The sequence below is a fragment of the Loxodonta africana genome, chromosome 21, assembly GCF_030014295.1.
Source record: "Loxodonta africana isolate mLoxAfr1 chromosome 21, mLoxAfr1.hap2, whole genome shotgun sequence".
Classification (NCBI taxonomy): Eukaryota; Metazoa; Chordata; class Mammalia; order Proboscidea; family Elephantidae; genus Loxodonta; species Loxodonta africana.
This window is the reverse complement of record NC_087362.1, coordinates 26,064,551-26,085,018: the sequence shown is the minus strand read 5'-3', so window position 1 is coordinate 26,085,018 and position 20,468 is coordinate 26,064,551.

The window sequence follows — 20,468 nt, the reverse complement described above, 5'->3', positions numbered from 1 at the left end:
ATGCGGGAAACGCCCACCCAGTGCCCACGAGCGGTGCCGCGCACCGGAGGAAGTCCCCAGGAGGAATTGACTGGTTTCCGAACAAGGAAAGCAGTGTCCTAGCCAGGGACCCGTCCAGCCTGGATTTTGGCGAACGGGGGCGGAGCGTGAAAGTGTTGTTCAGCTCTATATTCTGTGGTGCTACACTCCTAGCTCTCAGATCCCTCCCCCACCCTCCCCAGGCTACCCCATTAACATCCGAATACCCGGAGCCAGAGAGAGAATTCAGATAGGGATCTGACTGCATTTTTTTTTAGCTGACTACTTGGAAAATCTAGTTTCCCAGTGATGGCTCGGAGACAGCAGTCCATATCAAACCACATAAAGAAACAGACCATGACAGCTTCTCCAACCCCCCAAACAAAAGAATCAAAATCTTTCCCAAATGAAGATACAATCCTGGAATTATCAGATACAGAATATAAAAAACTAATTTACAGAATGCTTAAAGATATCACAAATGAAATTAGGATAAATGCAGAAAAAGCCAAGGAACACACTGATAAAACTGTCGAAGAACTCAAAAAGATTATTCAAGAACATAGTGGAAAAATTAACAAGTTGCAAGAATCCATAGAGAGACAGCATGTAGAAATCCAAAAGATTAACAATAAAATTACAGAATTTGACAACGCAATAGAAAGTCAGAGGAGCAGACTCGAGCAATTAGAATGTAGACTGGGACTTCTGGAGGACCAGGGAATCAACACCAACATAGCTGAAAAAAAATCAGATAAAAGAATTAAAAAAAATGAAGAAACCCTAAGAATCATGTGGGACTCTATCAAGAAGGATAACTTGCGAGTAATTGGAGTCCCAGAACAGGGAGGGGGGACAGAAAACACAGAGAAAATAGTTGAAGAACTCCTGACACAAAACTTCCCTGACATCATGAAAGAAGAAAGGATATCTATCCAAGATGCTCATTGAACCCCATTTAAGATTGATCCAAAAAGAAAAACACCAAGACATATCATCATCAAACTTGCCAAAACCAAAGACAAACAGAAAATTTTAAAAGCAGCCAGGGAGAAAAGAAAGGTTTCCTTCAAGGGAGAATCAATAAGAATAAGTTCAGACTACTCAGCAGAAACCATGCAGGCAAGAAGGGAATGGGACGACATATACAGAGCACTAAACGAGAAAAACTGCCAACCAAGGATCATATATCCAGCAAAACTCTCTCTGAAATATGAAGGAGAAATTAAGATATTTACAGATAAACACAAGTTTAGAGAATTTGCAAAAACTAAACCAAGACTGCAAGAAATGCTAAAGGAGATTGTTTGGCCGGATGACCAATAATATCAGGTACCAGCACAATACAAGGTCATAAAACAGAACGTCCTGATATCAACGCAACTCAAACAGGGAAAGCACAAGAACAAACAAATTAAGACTAATTCTAAAAAATAAATAAATAAATAAACAAAATAATACACACAACAGGAAATCATGGAAATCAATAGATAAACGATCAAAATAATCAAAAAGAGGGACTAAATATAGGAGGCATTGAACTGCCAGATGGAGAGTGATACAAGGCGAAATAGAAGGATACAAGTTAGGTTTATACTTAGAAAAATAGGGGTAAATAAAAAGGTAACCACAAAAAGGAATATCAATCCCATAACTCAAGAAAAACGTAACGACTCAATAAACACAAAGTTAAACATTATGAAAATGAGGATCTCACAAGCAACTAAGAAAAACGTCTCAGCACAAAAAAGCATGTGGAAAAATGAAATGGCCAACAACACACATGAAAAGGCATCAAAATGACAGCACTAAAAACTTACTTATCTATAATTACGCTGAATGTAAATGGACTAAATACACCAATAAAGAGACAGAGAGTCACGGACTGGATAAAAAAACACGATCCATCTATATGCTGCCTACAAGAGACACACCTTAGACTTAGAGACACAAACAAACTAAAACTCAAAGGATGGAAAAAAATACATCAAGCAAACAATAAGCAAAAAAGAAGAGGAGTAGCAATATTAATTTCTGACAAAATAGACTTTAGACTTAAATCCGCCACAAAGGATAAAGAAGGACACTATATAATGATAAAAGGGACAATTGATCAGGAAGACATAACCATATTAAATATTTACGCACCTAATGACAGGGCTGCAAGATACATAAATCAAATTTTAACAGAATTGAAAAGTGAGATAGACACCTCCACATATATAGTAGGAGACTTCAACACACCACTTTCGGAGAAGGACAGGACATCCAGTAAGAAGCTCAATAGAGACACGGAAGACCTACTTACAACAATCAACCAACTTGACCTCATTGACTTATACAGAACTCTCCACCCAATTGCTGCAAAATATACTTTTTTTTCTAGCGCACATGGAACATTCTCTAGAATAGACCACATATTAGGGCATAAAACAAATCTTTCCAGAATCCAAAACATCGAAATATTACAAAGCATCTTCTCAGACCACAAGGCAATGAAGCTAGAAATCAATAACAGAAAAACTAGGGAAAAGAAATCAAATACTTGGAAAATGAACAATACCCTCCTGAAAAAAGACTGGGTTATAGAAGACATCAAGGAGGGAATAAGGAAATTCTTAGAAAGCAACGAGAATGAAAATACTTCCTATCAAAACCTCTGGGACACAGCAAAAGCAGTGCTCAGAGGCCAATTTATATCGATAAATGCACACATACAAAAAGAAGAAAGAGCCAAAATCAGAGAACTGTCCCGACAACTTGAGCAAATAGAAAGTGAGCAACAAAAGAATCCATCAGGCACCCGAAGAAAACAAATAATAAAAATTAGAGCTGAACTAAATGAATTAGAGAACAGAAAAACAATTGAAAGAATTAACAAAGCCAAAAGCTGGTTCTTTGAAAAAATTAACAAAATTGATAAACCATTGGCTAGACTGACTAAAGAAAAACAGGAAAGGAAACAAATAACCCGAATAAGAAACGAGAAGGACCACATCACAACAGAACCAAATGAAATCAAAAGAATCATATCAGATTACTACATAAAATTGTACTCTAACAAATTTGAAAACATAGAAGAAATGGATAAATTCTTGGAACAATACTACTTACCTAAACTAACACATTCAGAAGTAGAACAACTAAATAGACCCATAACAAAAAAAGAGATTGAAATGGTAATCAAAAAACTCCCCACAAAAAAAAGTCCTGGCCCAGATGGCTTCACTGCAGAGTTCTACCAAACCTTCAGGGAAGACTTAACACCATTACTATTGAAGGTATTTCAAAGTATAGAAAAAGACGGAATACTACCCAACTCATTCTATGAAGCTACCATCTCCCTGATACCAAAACCAGGTAAAGACATTACAAAAAAAGAAAATTTTAGACCTATATCCCTCATGAACATAGATGCAAAAATCCTTAATAAAATTCTAGCCAATAGAATCCAACAACACATCAAAAAAATAATTCACCCTGATCAAGTGGGATTTATACCAGGTATGCAAGGCTGGTTTAATATCAGAAAAACCATTAATGTAATCCATCACATAAAAAAAACAAAAGACAAAAACCACATGATCTTATCAATTGATGCAGAAAAGGCATTTGACAAAGTCCAACACCCATTTATGATAAAAACTCTCACCAAAATAGGAATTGAAGGAAAATTCCTCAACATAATAAAGGGCATATATGCAAAGCCGACGGCCAATATCACTCTAAATGGAGAGAACCTGAAAGCATTTCCCTTGAGAACGGGAACCAGACAAGGATGCCCTTTATCACCACTCTTATTCAACATCGTACTTGAAGTCCTAGCCAGAGCAATTAGGCTAGACAAAGAAATAAAGGGTATCCAGATTGGTAAGGAGGAAGTAAAGCTATCACTATTTGCAGATGACATGATCGTATACATGGAAAACCCTAAGAAATCCTCCAGAAAACTACTGAAACTAATAGAAGAGTTTGGAAGAGTCTCAGGATATAAAATAAACATACAAAAATCACTTGGATTCCTCTACATCAACAAAAAGAACACCGAAGAGGAAATAACCAAATCAATACCATTCACAGTAGCCCCCAAGAAGATAAAATACTTAGGAATAAATCTTACCAAGGATGTAAAAGACCTATACAAAGAAAACTATAAAACTCTGCTACAAGAAATTCAAAAGGACACACTTAAATGGAAAAACATACCCTGCTCATGGATAGGAAGACTTAACATAGTAAAAATGTCTATTCTACCAAAAGCCATTTATACATACAACGCACTTCCAATCCAAATACCAATGTCATACTTTAAGGGAATAGAGAAACAAATCACTAATTTCATATGGAAAGGAAAGAACCCCCGGATAAGCAAAACATTACTGAAAAAGAAGAAGAAAGTGGGAGGCCTCACCCTACCTGATTTCAGAACCTATTATATAGCTACAGTAGTCAAAACAGCCTGGTACTGGTACAACAACAGGCACATAGACCAATGGAACAGAATTGAGAATCCAGATATAAATCCATCCATTTATGAGCAGCTGATATTTGACAAAGGACCAGTGTCAGTCAATTGGGGAAATAATAGTCTTTTTAACAAATGGTGCTGGCATACCTGGATATCCATTTGCAAAAGAATGAAACAGGACCCATACCTCACACCATGCACAAAAACTAACTCCAAGTGGATCAAAGACCTAAACATAAAGACTAAAACGATAAAAATCATGGAAGAAAAAATAGGATCTACCCTAGGAGCCCTAATACAGGGCATAAACAGAATACAAAACATTGCCAAAAATGATGAAGAGAAACCAGATAACTGGGAGCTCCTAAAAATCAAACACCTATGCTCATCTAAAGACTTCACCAAAAGAGTAAAAAGACCACCTACAGACTGGGAAAGAATATTCAGCTATGACATCTCAGACCAGCGCCTGATCTCTAAAATCTACATGATTCTGTCAAAACTCAACCACAAAAAGACAAACAACCCAATCAAGAAGTGGGCAAAGGATATGAACACACATTTCACTAAGGAAGATATTCAGGCAGCCAACAGATACATGAGAAAATGCTCTCGATCATTAGTCATTAGAGAAATGCAAATTAAAACTACGATGAGATTCCATCTGACACCAACTAGACTGGCATTAATTCAAAAAACACAAAATAATAAATGTTGGAGAGGCTGCGGAGAGACTGGAACTCTCATACACTGCTGGTGGGGTTGTAAAATGGTACAACCACTTTGGAAATCCATCTGGCGTTATCTTAAACAGTTAGAAATAGAACTACCATACAACCCAGAAATCCCACTCCTCGGAATATACCCTAGAGATACAAGAGCCTTCACACAAACAGATATATGCACACCCATGTTTATTGCAGCTCTGTTTACAATAGCAAAAAGCTGGAAGCAAACAAGATGTCCATCAACGGACGAATGGGTAAATAAATTGTGGTATATTCACACAATGGAATACTACGCATCGATAAAGAACAGTGACGAATCTCTGAAACACTTCATAACATGGAGGAATCTGGAAGGCATTATGCTGAGCGAAATGAGTCAGTTGCAAAAGGACAAATATTGTATAAGACCACTATTATAAGATCTTGAGAAATAGAAAAAACGGAAAAGAACACATACTTTTGTGGTTACAAAGAGGGGAGGGAGGGAGGGAGGGAGGGAGAGGGCTTTTTATTGATCAATCTGTAGATGGGAACTGCTTTGGGTGAAGGGAAAGACAACACTCAAAACATGGAAGGTCAGCCTAATTGGACAGGATTAAAAGTAAAGAGGTTTCCGAGATAAAATGAAAGCTTCAAAGGATAGCGAAGCAGGGGCTGGGGTCTGGGGAACTTGGTTTGAGAGGACTTCTAAATCAATGGGCAAAACAATTCTATTATGAAAACACTCTGCATCCCACTTTGAATTGTGGCACCTGGGGTCCTAAATGCCAACAAGCAGCCATCTAAAATACATTAATTGGTCTCAACCCACCGGGAGCAAAGGCAAAGGAAGAACACCAAGGTCACACGACAACTAAGAACCCAAGAGACAGAAAGGGCCACTTGAACCAGAGACCTACAATATCCTGAGACCAGAAGAACTAGTTGGTGCCCGGCCACAATCGATGTCTGCCCTGTCAGGGAACACAACAGACAACTCCTGAGGGAGCAGGAGACCAATGGGATGCAGACACCAAATTCTCATTAAAAGACCACACCTAATGGTATGATTGCGACTAGAGGAATCCCAGAGACAATGCTCCCCAGAACTTCTGATGGCACAGGACAGGAACCATCCCCGAAGACAAATCATCAGGCATGAAAAGGACTGGTCAGTGGGGGGGAGAGAGATACTGATGAAGAGTGAGCTAATTAAATCAGGTGGACACAGGAGAGTGTGTTGGCAACTCTTTACTGGAGGGGGGATGGGAAGATAGAGAGAGAGGGAAGAAGGTAAAATTGGCACAAAACGAGAGCCTGTAAGGGCTGACTCAATAGGGGGAGAGCAAGTGGGAGAAGGGAGTAAGATGTATGTAAACCTACATGTGACAGACTGATTGGAATGGTAAATGTTCACTTGAAGCTTAATAAAAATTAAAAAAAAAAAACAAAAACCAAGATAAACATAATGACTCAGCAAAAATAAATTCAATTAGTATGAAAAGGAGGAACACACATTCTGCAAAGAAAAATTTCTCAGCACAAAAAAGTAAGTGGAAAAATGAAATTGTCAACAACACACAAAAAATGTCATCCAAATGGAAGCACTAAACTCATTAAAAAAAAAGCAAAACATACTTATCTATAATTACGCTGAATGTAAATGGACTACATGCACCAATAAAGAGACAGAGAGTAGAAGACTGGATTAAAAAAACACAATCTGTCTATATGCCGCCTAAAAGAGACACACCTTAGATGTAGAGACACAAATAAACTAAAACTCAAAGGATGGAAAAGGATATATCCAGCAAACAACAATCAAAAAAGAGCAGGAGTGGCAATATTAATTTCTGACAAAATAGACTTTTAAAGTTAAATCCACCACAAAGGATAAAGAAGGACAATATATAATGATTAAAAGGATAATTTACTAGGAAGAGATGACCATATTAAATATTTATGCACCCAATGATAGGGTGCATAGAACATTGAAGAGGAAATCGCCAAATCAATACCTTTCACAGTAGCCCCCAAGACGATAAAATACTTAGGAATAAATCTTACCCAAGATGTAAAGACCTATACAAAGAAAACTACAAGGTACTACTGCAAGAAACTAAAAGGGACCTACATAATGGAAAAACACACCTTGCTCGTGGATAGGAAGACTTCACATAATAAAAATGTCTATCCTACCAAAAGCCATCTATGCACACAATGCACTTCCGATCCAAATTCCGAAGGCTTTTTTAATGAGATGGAGGAACAAATCATGAACTTCATATGGAACGGGAAGAAACACCGGATAGGTAAAGCATTACTAAAAAAGAAGAACAAAGTGGGCGGCCTCACTCTACTTGATTTTAGAACGTATTGTACCACCACAGTAGTCAAAACAGCCTGGTAGTGGCACAACAACAGACACATAGACCAATGGAACAGAATTGAGAACCCAGATATAAATCCATCTACATATGAGCAGCTGATATTTGACAAAGGCCCAGTGTCAGTTAATTGGGGAAAAGACAGTCTTTTTAACAAATGGTGCTGGCATAACTGGCTATTCACCTGCAAAAAAATGAAACAGGACCCATACCTCACACCATGCACAAAAACTAACTCCAGATGGATCAAAGATCTAAACATAAAATCTAAAACAATAAAGATCATGGAAGAAAACATACGGACAACGTTAGGAACCCTAATACATGGCATAAACAGAACACAAAACATTACAAAAAATGCTGAAGAGAAACCAGATAAACGGGGGCTCCGAAAAATCAAACACCTATGTTCACCTAAAGACCTCACCATAAGAGTGAAAAGACCACCTACAGACTGGGAAAAAATTTTCATCTACGACATCTCTGACCAGCATCTGATCTCTAAAATCTACATGACTGTTAATACTCAACCACAAAAAGAAAAAACAACCCAATTAAAAAATGAGCAAAGGATATAAACAGCACTTCACTAAAGAAGACATTCAGGCAGCTGACATGAGGAAATCCTCAAGATCATTAGCCATTAGAGAAATGCAAATCAAAAGTACAATGAGATCTCATCTCACTCCAACAAGGCTGGCACTAATCCAAAAAGCACAAAATACTAAATGTTGGAGAAGCTGTGGAGAGATTGGAACTCTTATACACTATGGGTGGGAATCTAAAATGGTACAACTACTTTGGAAATCAATTTGGTGCTTCCTTAAAAAGCTAGAAATAGAACAACCATATGATCCAGCAATCCTACTCCTTGGAATATATCCTAGAGAGATAAGAACTTTTACACGAACAGATATATGCACACCCATCTTTCATGTTTATTACAGTACTGTTTACAACAGCAAAAAGATGGAAGCAACCTAGGTGCCTACCAATGGATGATTGGATAAATAAATTATGGTATATTATATGCATTGATAAAGAACAGTGATGAATCTTTAAAACATTTCATAACATAGAGAAACCTGGAAGGCATTATGCTGAGTGAAATTAGTCAGATGCAAAAGGAAAAATACTGTATAAGACCACTATTATAGGATCCTGAGAAATAGTTTAAACTGAGAAGAACGCACTCTTTTGTGGTTATGAGAGGGAGGAGGGAGGGAGAGGGCATTTACTGAATAGATAGTAGTCAACGACTACATTAGGTGAAGGGAAGGACAACGGTCAACACAGTGGAGGTCAGCACAACTGGACTAAAACAAAGCAAAGCAGTTTCTGGAATAAACTGAATGCTTTGAAGGCCAGTGAAGCAGGAGCAGGGGTTTGGGGACCTTGGTTTCAGGGGACATCGAAGTCAATTGGCATAATAATATCTATTAAGAAAACTTTCTGCAACCCACTTTGAAGAGTGGCGTCTGGGGTCTTAAATGCTAGCAAGCGGCCATCTAACATGCATCAATGAGTCTCAAGTCACCTGCATCAAAGGGGAATGAAGAACACCAGGAACACAAGATAATAACGAGCCCAAGAGACAGAAAGGGCTACATGAACCAGAGACTACATCATCCTGAGACCAGAAGAACTAGATGGTGCCCGGCCACAACCGATGACTACCCTGATAGGGAGCACAACAGAGAACCCCTGAGGGAGCAGGAGAACAGTGGGATGCAGACCCCAAATTCTCATAAAAACGACCAGACTTAATGGTCTGACTGAGACTAGAATGACCCCGGTGATCGTGGCCCTCAGACCTTCTGTAGGCCCACTACAGGAACCATCCCCAAAGCCAACTTGTCAGACATGGATTGGACTGAACAATGTGTTGGAGGGATGCTGGTGAGGCATGAGCTACTTGGTTCAGGCGGACACTTGGGACTATGTTGGCATCTCCTGCCTGGAGGGGAGATGGGAGGGTAGAGGGGCTTAGAAGTGGGCAAAATGGCCACGAAAAGAGAGAGTGGAAGGAGGGAGCGGGCTGTCTCATGGGGGGGGGGAGAGTAATTAGGAATATGTAGCTAGTTGCATATAAGTTTTTATGTGAGAGACTGACTTGATTCGTAAACTTTCACTTAAAGCACAATAAAAAATTATTTACAAAAAAGTGAAACGATGCAAGTTCACATTGACAGATGGTTTAAAAAAAGTGGTGTATATGTACAGTGTAAAATCATCAGCATGTGAAGAGGAACTAAGTTCTGATACATGGTCTGATATGGATGAATCTTGACAATATTATGCCTAGTAAAATAAGCCAAATACAAAATGAGAAATAGTGTATGGATTCTGTTACATGAATTACCTAGAATAGGCAGAAGGCAGGTTGGCAGTTGTCATAGTCTGAGGGGAATAGGAGGAGGAGTAGTTATTGCTTAATGGATATAGAGTTTCTGTTTCAAATGAGGAAAAATTTTAGAAGTCAATAGTGATAAAAGTTGTTGAACATTTTTAATCTAATCAATGTCATCCTATTAACAGATAAAGCCAGTTAAAATGCAAAGTTTACGTTCTGTGTTGAATTGTGTCCCCGCCCAAAATGTGTGTCAACTTGTCTAGGCTGTGATTCTCAGTATTGTGTGGTTGTCTCCCATTTTGTGATCTGATGCGATTATCCTGTGTGTTGAAATCCCTACTCTCCATGATGTTATTGAGGCCGGATAAGAGGCAGTTGTGGGTACATATTGAGCTAACTTTTTTTTGAGGTATAAAAGAGAGAATGGAGAGAGAAGGGAGCTGAATGAAGGGGAAATTCATGCCACCAGGAAAGAAGAGTAAGTGTGTCCTTTGGACCCAGGATCCCTGGGAAGATTGATGACAAGGACCTTCCCCTGGAGCTGACAGAGAGAGAAAGCCTTCCCCTGGAGCTGCAACTCTGATTCTGGACTTCTATCCTCCTAAACTGTGAGAGAATACATTTCAGTTTGTTAAAGCCATTAGCTTGTGGTATTTCTGTTATAGCAGCACTAGATAACTAAGCTATGTAAATTGTACCACAATGAAATAATGATTAAAAATACAAATCTTGCTTTGATCCAGAGACAAAGAACATCCTGTTTGGAAAGTAAGCTGCATTACTTACAGAGAAACAGTGAAAACAAGTAAAGCAGATTTATATTCAAATCCATTGAAGTAATGAAATGATGAAGTCATGCATTTCATGTTGGGAGTGAACAAAAGTCAGCCTAGAATTATATATCCTGAGCGTCTGTTATAGGTGATGGGAACATTTTGAAACAGGTAGTGGTAATAGTTGGTCAACATGCTAAGTCACTTGTTGCTAGATTGTACATATAGAAAGGTTAAAAAGACAATTTTTTTGTTGCATGTACATTTACCCCTACAATTTTTTTTAAGTAAATGAGAGACGTACATTTTCTCAGATAGCCAGAAACTGAATTAAATTGTTGCTAGCACAATAACCAGTCAAAAAATGCTCAAAAATATTCTACAGAAAGAGGATTGTAATATAAACCAGAAACCAAAATCTATACAAAGTGTCAAATATGGAAAAAAATAGGTTATATTTAGAAATGTATTAATTTAATTGCTCTAAAAGATAATTCTTTCAAAAATAATAATAGCTGTGTGTCATAAGTTGTATTTTTCCCCAAAAAATATCTGTGCAGCTTAGCTGGGCCATGATTCTGAGTACTGGGTGGCTGTCCACCATTTTATGTGATGATCCACCATTTTATGTGCCTTTCCTATGTGTTGTAAATCCTGTCTCTATGATGTAATAGAATGGATTAGAAGCAGTTATATTGATGAGGTCTATAAGGTTAGAGAGTGTCTTCAGCCAATGTCCTTAGAGATATAAAAGAGCAAAGCGAGCAGAGAGACATGGGGCCTCATACCACCAAGAAGAGCAGCAACAGGAGCAGAGTGCATCCTTTGGACCTGATCCTCCTGCACAAAGAAGCTCCTAGTCCAGGGCAAGATTGGCCAGAAGGACTTTTCCCCAGAGCTGACACAGAGAGAAAGCCTTCTCTGGAGCTGACTCCCTGAATTTGGACTTGCAGCCCACTAGACAGTGAGAGAATAAACTTATCTTTCTTAAAGCCATGCATTTGTGGCATTTCTGTTATAGCAGTGCTGGATAACTAAGACACTATGCATTGTATGCTTGTAACATATTCCAAAGTTAACTAGGGATGGGGAGAAGGAATTGGAAATTGTGGAAGGGTACAGTCCAAGCGGAGTCTGCTGCCTTTCTGCATGGCCCTCAATTAAACTTTATGCTTAGAAGATGTGTCGGTCTGGCCACTTGATGAGATGAGTGTGTGGACTGACTTACTTTCCCTGTGCTTCTTGACCCAAACCACATCTCATAGTAACTCATGGTTTAGAATTCATTCCTTAAGTCTTGCCTTGAGCACATGTCGACATTCTCAGAAACTGCTACTGCATGCATGTCACATAGCACCTGAACAACCCCATTTCTATATCTGTTGCTGAATGGGAAGGAATGGTGCCCATCAAGGGCAGTACAAAAAGGGGCGTGTGCAGACCACCATCCCTGCCTCGACTGTAGAATGAGACCCGCTGCCTATAGGGGACCAGCACCCACTATTGAAATTATCCCTGCTCTTTCTCTTGTCTATGTGAGTAAAGTATTATTCTATAAAATGCCTGTGTGTAACTTCTGCTTTTGTTTTTGAATTCAGATATTGGCTCAACACCTACATATTATTAAGACACCCTTATACTATAAAAGAAGGAGCTTAAAACAATTTGAAGACAGAGTAAGATTGTTTTAAAAATGCATATGGTAATCTGAAGAGTAACCAATTAAAATCTTTTTCAAAAAGAAAATACATAACATATCAATAGAAGAGTTACAAATAGTCCTTAAATGGTAAGTTAGAACAAGAGGTAGCAGAAAGAGAGAAATAAAAGGAGTAAAATGAATCGCAACAAATATAAAACACCTAGCAAGGTACTAGATTTTAATCCAAGTGTCAATAATAATTTTGAATGAAATTAATATAAAATTACCATTTAAAAACTAATTTACACACTGAATTTAAAAAAATCAATAGCAGAAATATTTTATTGCCAGAAAATCAGTTTAAATACACATAGTAACCCAAAAACCAAACATTTTGCCGTGAAGTCAATTCCAACTCATAGCAAGCCTATAGGACAGGAGTAGAACTGCCCCATAGAGTTTCCAAGGAGTGACTAGCAGATCTGAAGTGCTGGCCCTTTGGTTATTAGCCATAGCACTTAACCACTACACCATCAGGGTTTCCAGGCTTTTAAATAAAATGACGATTGTTAGGGATAAGATGGGCATTACATAAAAATAAACTTGTCAACTCTCAAAGATGTAACAGTCCTAACTAATGGAACTAAAAATGAAAAAGACAAATTTTTATTGTGTTTGGATACTCCAACACATTCCTCCCTCTCTGGTTGACAGAATAAATAGTAAGCAAAAAAGAAAATAATATGTATGCATATTCACTCTAAACTTTGAGAGCTGGAAATCGATGAGACTGTTTTTCTGGGTCTCATTATTTTCCACCTTTGACAAGGTGCTTACCATTTTTCTACCACTTTCTCTATTAAGAATTCTACCTCATAAACACCCAGTGAGTTTTTTATGACTGATAGGTTTCAGTCTTACAAAATTTCTAGCTTTTGAAGATTTTACTGTATTCGAATAGCCCTGTCAACCTGTTGGAAACGCGGGTGGTGAAGCGTAATCTGTAAAATCTATAAAATCACATGGATTTTTATTGTGTGCTACAGATTTCTAGGTAAACACAAGTAATCCCATGCATGCCTTGCTTACTGGTTAATCCTCCCCTGGAGCCCTGGTTGCAAAATGGTTAAAGGCTTGGCTGCTAACTTAAAAGGTTCAAAAATCAAACCCACTCAGCTGCAATGTAGGAGAAATACCTGGAGATTTGTTCCCATAAAGATTGTTGTTAGGTGCCATCAAGTCAGTTCCTACTCACAGCAACCCTATGCACAACAGAACGAAAAACTGCCCGGTGCTGAGCCATCCTTACAATCGTTGTTATCCTTGAGCTCATTGTTACAGCCACTGTGTCAGTCCACCTTGTTGATGGTCTTCCTCTTTTCCACGGACCTTGTACTCTACCAAGCATGATGTCCTTCCCTTGGGACTCATCCCTCCTGACAACATGTCCAAAGTATGTAAGATGCAGTCTCGCCATCCTTGCTTCTAAGGAGTATTCTGGTTGTACTTCTTCCAAGACGGATTTGTTTGTTCTTCTAGCTGTCCGTGGTATATGCAATATTCTTCACCAACACTACAATTCAAATGCGCTAATTCTTCTTCCGTATTCCTTATTCATTGTCCAGCTTTCACATGCATATGATGTGATTGAAAATATCATGGCTTGGGGCAGGCACACCTTAGTCTTCAAGGTAACATATTTGCTCTTCAACACCTTAAAGAGGTCCTTTGCAGCAGACTTAGCCAAAGCAATGTGTCTTTTGATTTCCTGACTGCTGCTTCCATGGCTGTTGATTGCAGATCCAAGCAAAATGAAATCCTTGACAACTTCAATCTTTTCTCCGTTTATCATGACGTTGCTCATTGGTCCAGTTGTGAGGATTTTTGTTTTCTTTATGTTGAGGTGCAGTCCATACTGAAGGCTGTGGTCTTTGATCTTCATTAGTAAGTACTTCAAGTCCTCTTCACTTTCAGCAAGCAAGGTTGTATGATCTGAATAACACAGGTTGTTAAAGAGTTTTCCCTCAATTCTGATGTCCCATTCTTCATATAGTCCAGCTTCTTGGGTTATTTGTTTAGCATACAGGTTGAATAGGTCTGGTGAAAAAATACAACCCTGACGCACACCTTTCCTGACTTTAAACCAATCAGTATCCCCTTGTTCTGTCTGAGCAACTGCTTCTTGATCTGTGCAAAGGTTCCTCATGAGCACAATTAAGTGTTCTGGAATTCCCATTCTTCGCAATATTATCCATAATTTGTTATGATCCACACAGTTGAATGCCTTTGCATAGTCAATAAAACACAGGTAAACATCCTTTCGGTATTCTCTGCTTTCAGCCAGGATCCATCTGACATGAGCAATGATATCCTTGGCTCCACATCCTCTTCTGAAACCAGCCTGAATTTCTGGCAGTTCCCTGTCAATATACTGCCGCAGCAATTTTTGAATGATCTTCATCAAAATTTTTATTATGTGTGATATTAATGATTTTGTTCTATAATTTCCACATTCGGTTGGATCACCTTTCTTGTGAATAGGCATAAATATGGATCTCTTTCAGTCAGTTGGTCAGGAAGCTGTCTTCCATATTTCTTGGCATAGATGAGTAAGCACCTAAGCAGTTTTGTTTAATTTCTCCAAATTACTGTGTCCTTGTCTGTAAAATGAGAAACACGTAATACGTGGTTTATAAGGCTTTTATGATGATTAAATAATAAAATGCCAATAAAGAATTTAACACTATTCCCAGCACATAACCATTACCATGGTGTTGATTTCAATACACAGTGCCAGTATAATATAGAGTAGAATAGCCCTATAGGGTTTCTAAAGCAAAAATCCTTAAGAAAACAGACTTCCACATCTTTCTTCTTTGAGTGACTGATTACCATGTGAGTGCTTAACCACTGCAGAAACAGGGCTTTATTGCTCAAAAACAGGAAAAGAAAAAATTGCTGTGGAGTCAATTCTGACTCGTAGAGTCCCTAGAGGATAGAATACAACTGCTCCATAGGGTTTCCAAGGCTGTAATGTTCACAGAAGCAGACTACTACATCTTTGACCCTCAAAGATGTTGGTTGGTTTGAACTGCTGAACTCCAGTTAGCAACCCAGTGCTTAAGCACTGCACAACAAGGGCCCAGCAGACAGAATGTCATTAATGAATGGTAGGTATTAATAGAAATACCCACTTAATGACACAATGCATTTTAAGAAACACCAAATTACACCTGTAATGCATGGACGCTAATATCGGCATGTATATTACCCAGGTCATTCTAAGTTAAAGGCATTGAGTGAACCTAGGTTGAGGAGCACTCACGAGAATGAAAAATTTGGAAATTCATCTGAAGGTAGGGAGTAGGCTGGGGTTGAAAATGAGCAGAATTTCCTGCATTAAATATTTCTAAACTTGGTTATCAAGGACACTAAATAGTATCCCAAGTTGCAAGCAGAGGTCTCATCAAGGAATGTTACTGTGGAGCCTGTCCTGGAACAGATGCAGAAAGACAGACAAAACTCCTTCCTGTGAAAAGCAGTCAGTTTTAGACTCACGAAGGTTTCCTAGAATCACTAAGAATGGAGGTCTCTAGGGTGGCACTGAACAGGTGGGGAAATCATAGCTCCTGAGAGGAAACCATTTCCTGACTCCTTTCCCTGCACCTGCTGACAAGATGGGCCACTAAGCTTAGTGCCTCCTGAATATCCCCTACAGACCATCTGGCTACTGGCCCCCTGCAGGGAGGTTTGTGTCTGGACTCACACTGACTTCCCTTCACTGTGCCTCTTGCACAGTAATACATGGCCGTGTCCTCAGGATTCACAGAGCTCAGTTTTAAATGCACTTGGCTCTTGGTTCTGTCCATCGTGATGCTGAGCCGGGACTTCAGAGTTGGGTTATAATATGTGCTTCCATAAGCATCTATTCCACCAACCCATTCCAGCCCCTTTCCGGGAGCCTGGCGGACCCAGCCTACAGCATAGCTGGTTAGAGAGAATCCAGAGAAAGCACAGGTGAGGGACAGGGTCTGCGAGGGCTTCACCACTCCTGGGCCTGACTCCTTCAGCTGCACCTGAGACAGAATACCTGGGGACAAAGAGAACCAAAGTGAGTCATGTGCTCACAAGCAGCATCCCCATACCTGCATGTCTGAATCTCTGAGACACTCACCTCTGGGAGCTGCCACCACAAAGAGGAAGACCCATAGGTGTTTCATGTTTCCGTGGATGAGATCCATGTCTCCCAGAAAATGTTCTTCCACATGAGGAGGAACCTGAATTTAAGTCAATGTGTGCTGTGAGTTCATCTGGCTAGCTAACAGGGATTTGCATGTGGGAGGTGTATTTGCATGTGCGAGGTGAAAAAGAGTGAAGGGAGGTCCCTTCTCTAGCATTGCCACTGGATGAAGGATGCTGGCTGTTCCTTTGTGAAAACAGTCCTCTGCCTGGGTCTTTCATTCACCAAGCCCAGGGTTGTCTTAATAACCAAAGCACTCCACTCAGTCAGCATATTTCAATATTGTAGAACTTACCTCTCAGATTCCAGGGACAAAGAGCAAAACCCTTGGTAAAATAATTCTTCATCCCACCAGACACTCTCTTCCTCACACGTTTTCTCTACATGAGCAACGGAAGTGTTCCTCATGAGATTTCTTTCCTCTAATTCATGACCTGAGGAGTATAAAAACTGATTCAGTGGGTGGGGTGCTGATAATACAGCTTATCTTTGGTCTGCTTGGCACTGCCCTGAAGCCCTCTACTCTCACCCTGAGATGCAGTATGTTGTAAAGATTTATTTCTTCACAGTCTTTTTCAGTTTTTAAATCCTCTCTCTTGGGCCTGAATTTCGTCATGGTGTTTTACATAGAAAACTTTATTTCTTCTTTGATTATCTCCTTCTGTCTTTGGCCATATGCACACACTATCTATGCACCATTTCTCCTGAATTCTGGAATTTCTAATTTGAACTCTTAAATATTGACATATTGTTTTTAATAGAAAAAAATGCAGGAATGCCAAGAGCAAACTAGTATGTAAGCCTTCCTCTATTCAAAAGAGAGAACAGCAAGGGCCTTGTGGGGAGATTTGTGATAATGATGCGATGAGACACCTCCCCAATATCTCACAGAGTTGAACAGCAGAACCATTTCCTTGTCTTGAAAGCACATTAGAACACCAGGCTGAAGACACAGAAATGCAAAGCTCTGCTTAGGATCATGAAAGCTCTTCTCATCACCTGACACGCTCCCCATGGACCCCAGATCTGAATCTCCCAAGAATGGTTTTTCAGTGACCCTGAAATTCTAGTTTAAGGAGAACACATATATTAGTGGTTACCAAGAGTTGGAAGGAGGTGTAGAAGGGAAGTGACTGTTTAATGAGTTCCTGGTTCCCACTTCGGGTGATGAGTGTGCCGTGGAACTAGAAAAAGTTGATTGTTGCACAACATTGTGAATACACTAAATGCTGCCGAACTATAGACTTCAAAATATTTAATTTTACATTATGTGAATTTTATATTCTTTTTTTTTTTTTTTTAACAAAAAGACACACAAAGGACCCAGAGGTAGAAAAAGGTGTGTATAGAAAATTTTCTTTTCTGAAAAAAGTGATATGATTCTCGAAGGAAACAACATAAAAAAAAAAAAAAAAACTTAAAAACTTGTTTTTCCTTCATCACAATGGGAACTGCTTTGAAAGTCATCCTTGTTAACATGACAAGGGATTGATGATTGTGTGCACACTCCAGTATACAATGTGAAAAAAAAGTTGTTTTTTTTTTGTTTGAAATTGAGAGAAAATAATACAGTCCTCCAAATTGTAAATAGGTTTCCTGTGAATCTATTGCTGGGTGGTTCAAGTAAAGCTCACTCAAGACCCAGTATGAAAGTCCATTTTTGCTCAATACTACACATGCTCCTGGTTCTGGGGTCTGTGCTCTGTGGTCTCAGCACCCCCTCCTGTTGCCCTGTAGGCAGATTTATGTGCTTACATTTTCTTCCCTTCTCTTTGTCCCTGGCAGAGTCATACATGTCTGTGTCCTCAGCAGTCCCAGAACTGAGCTATAGGGATACTTTTTATTGGACATGTCTGGGTGGATGACTAGCTGGCCTTGGAGAGACAGTGCATACTCTCTGCACCACCCAGGCCTGTAGTACATACTTGCTACTCACTGAAGGCCTCACTCTGGAGTCTGCCTGATCCAGTTCCAAGTAGCAGTAGTTCAGGAGACTGAGTCAGCAGAGATGGTGCAGGTGAGGGGGAGGGTATTTGAGTAACTCACTACCTAAATGCCTGACTCTTTCAGCTACAACTGGGACAGAACTCACCACACCCATTGCCCCTGAGTCCATAGTAAGTTAGAGTGGTTCTATAGGGCAGGTTGAACTGCTCAAATGTTATTCAAGGATGTAAACACTATGAGATCTGACTGGCATATCTTTCACCAGAGGAGCCACTGGTGGGTTCAAACTACTGAACTTCTGGTTAGCAGCTGAGTGCTTAAAAACTATGGCTCCAGGGCTCTGATAGGACTCCTGGAAATGAAAGGAAGAAAGCACATTAAACACCCTATCCCCCTGTGAATTCCCTGTGATCCACTTTACTTGGCAGTGACCTCATGGAAGACCCACCACCACTAGAAGGATAATGAGGAAGGAGGCAGGCATTTCTGGAGCAAGGCCATACTAGCTCAGCAGGCTCTGGAGTCCTTGCAGGGAAGATGCATTAAAACAGGAAACCACACAAGGTATTTGACTGTCAGTGTCACTGGCTGATAAAAGGTCTGAGGATCATGAACAGCTCTTGGATGAGCAGGGGCCAAAGCTCCACAGGGGATTCCTCCAAAGCTAATTCCTGAGGCAAGTTAGATGCAAGCAGGTAACAGAGGTGCAAGTGATGGCAGCCACATGTGTGGGCTGAGCTTGGGACCTCCCCAGATTACAGCATTGGCTATCTTATATCAGTCACAGAGTCCCAATGTACCTGTATTGATTGATTGGCTCTCATTCATTCCTTTGGAGATCTGAGGGCCAGACACAAGAGGCACTCTTCTGTACCTAGGACAAATCAGTGAATCAAACAACCAACCTACCAACCAACCAATCAAACAATCTCTTCCCTGTGGGGACTATATTCCAGGGTATTATGAGTCAGCTCATATCACATCCTCCTCACAGCCCCAGGCAGAACAACAATGCTGGAGTAAAACCCATGTGGTCAGCAACTTCTTGTTAGAAAACACACAGAGCAAAAGGAAACAGGCAACAGAATGAGTCATCTTCATGATTGTCCTTAAGCTGGAGTCTGCTGCTAGTTTATTAATTATTGATAGGAAATGTAACCTCTTCACAGGAGTTTAATTTGTGAGGGTATAAAAACAAGTTATTCCATTAATGATAAGGCTGATGACATAATCAATGCCTTCATGGATTTTTTTTTTTCTTTTCTCTTTATAATCAGAAATCATGGATTTACGACTTTGGTCATGATTCATAGACACATTTGGGAAAGAAAAACACAAATTATTTCCTCTTTTTTAATTTCTTATCTACTTTCCTTACACATTGGCCTGGGAGTTCAGGATTTGGTTTGTTTTCTACATTTCATGGGTGCCAGCCCAGTAGCATTGTAGGTGTGTGTTTTCTATGAACTTCAGGGGGTTTCAAAATATGGAAACTATTGAGCTCATTGACATCTGAGTTCCCTCAAAGAACTTGGCCCTTTCTGGGGCAGGAAACTCATACTGTAGCTGTTAGAGGACCCAGCCTTTTAGTACTTGACACAGCTATAGATGAGATGGAGACAAAGAAAAAAGTGGAGGAGATGGTAACTCCAACAGGATGGGCCCACATAAGTCGAAGCTTTGATTATTTGGATGGGCCAGAGAATTACAATCTGGAATTCAGCTTTAGCAACCGAAGATCACACAACGAAACACATCATCTCATCTTGTGGATGTTAATTGCAGTGATAGTAACACATTGACGTCCCTCTCACTCATGAAAGTTCTTGTGTAGAAGTTATACTCTTCATAACCCCCCTCCACCGAAGCAAAGGAAGTATTGATAAAGAAATGCATGGAATCGAGGATAGTTTTCCAATCTTTTTTTCTTTGA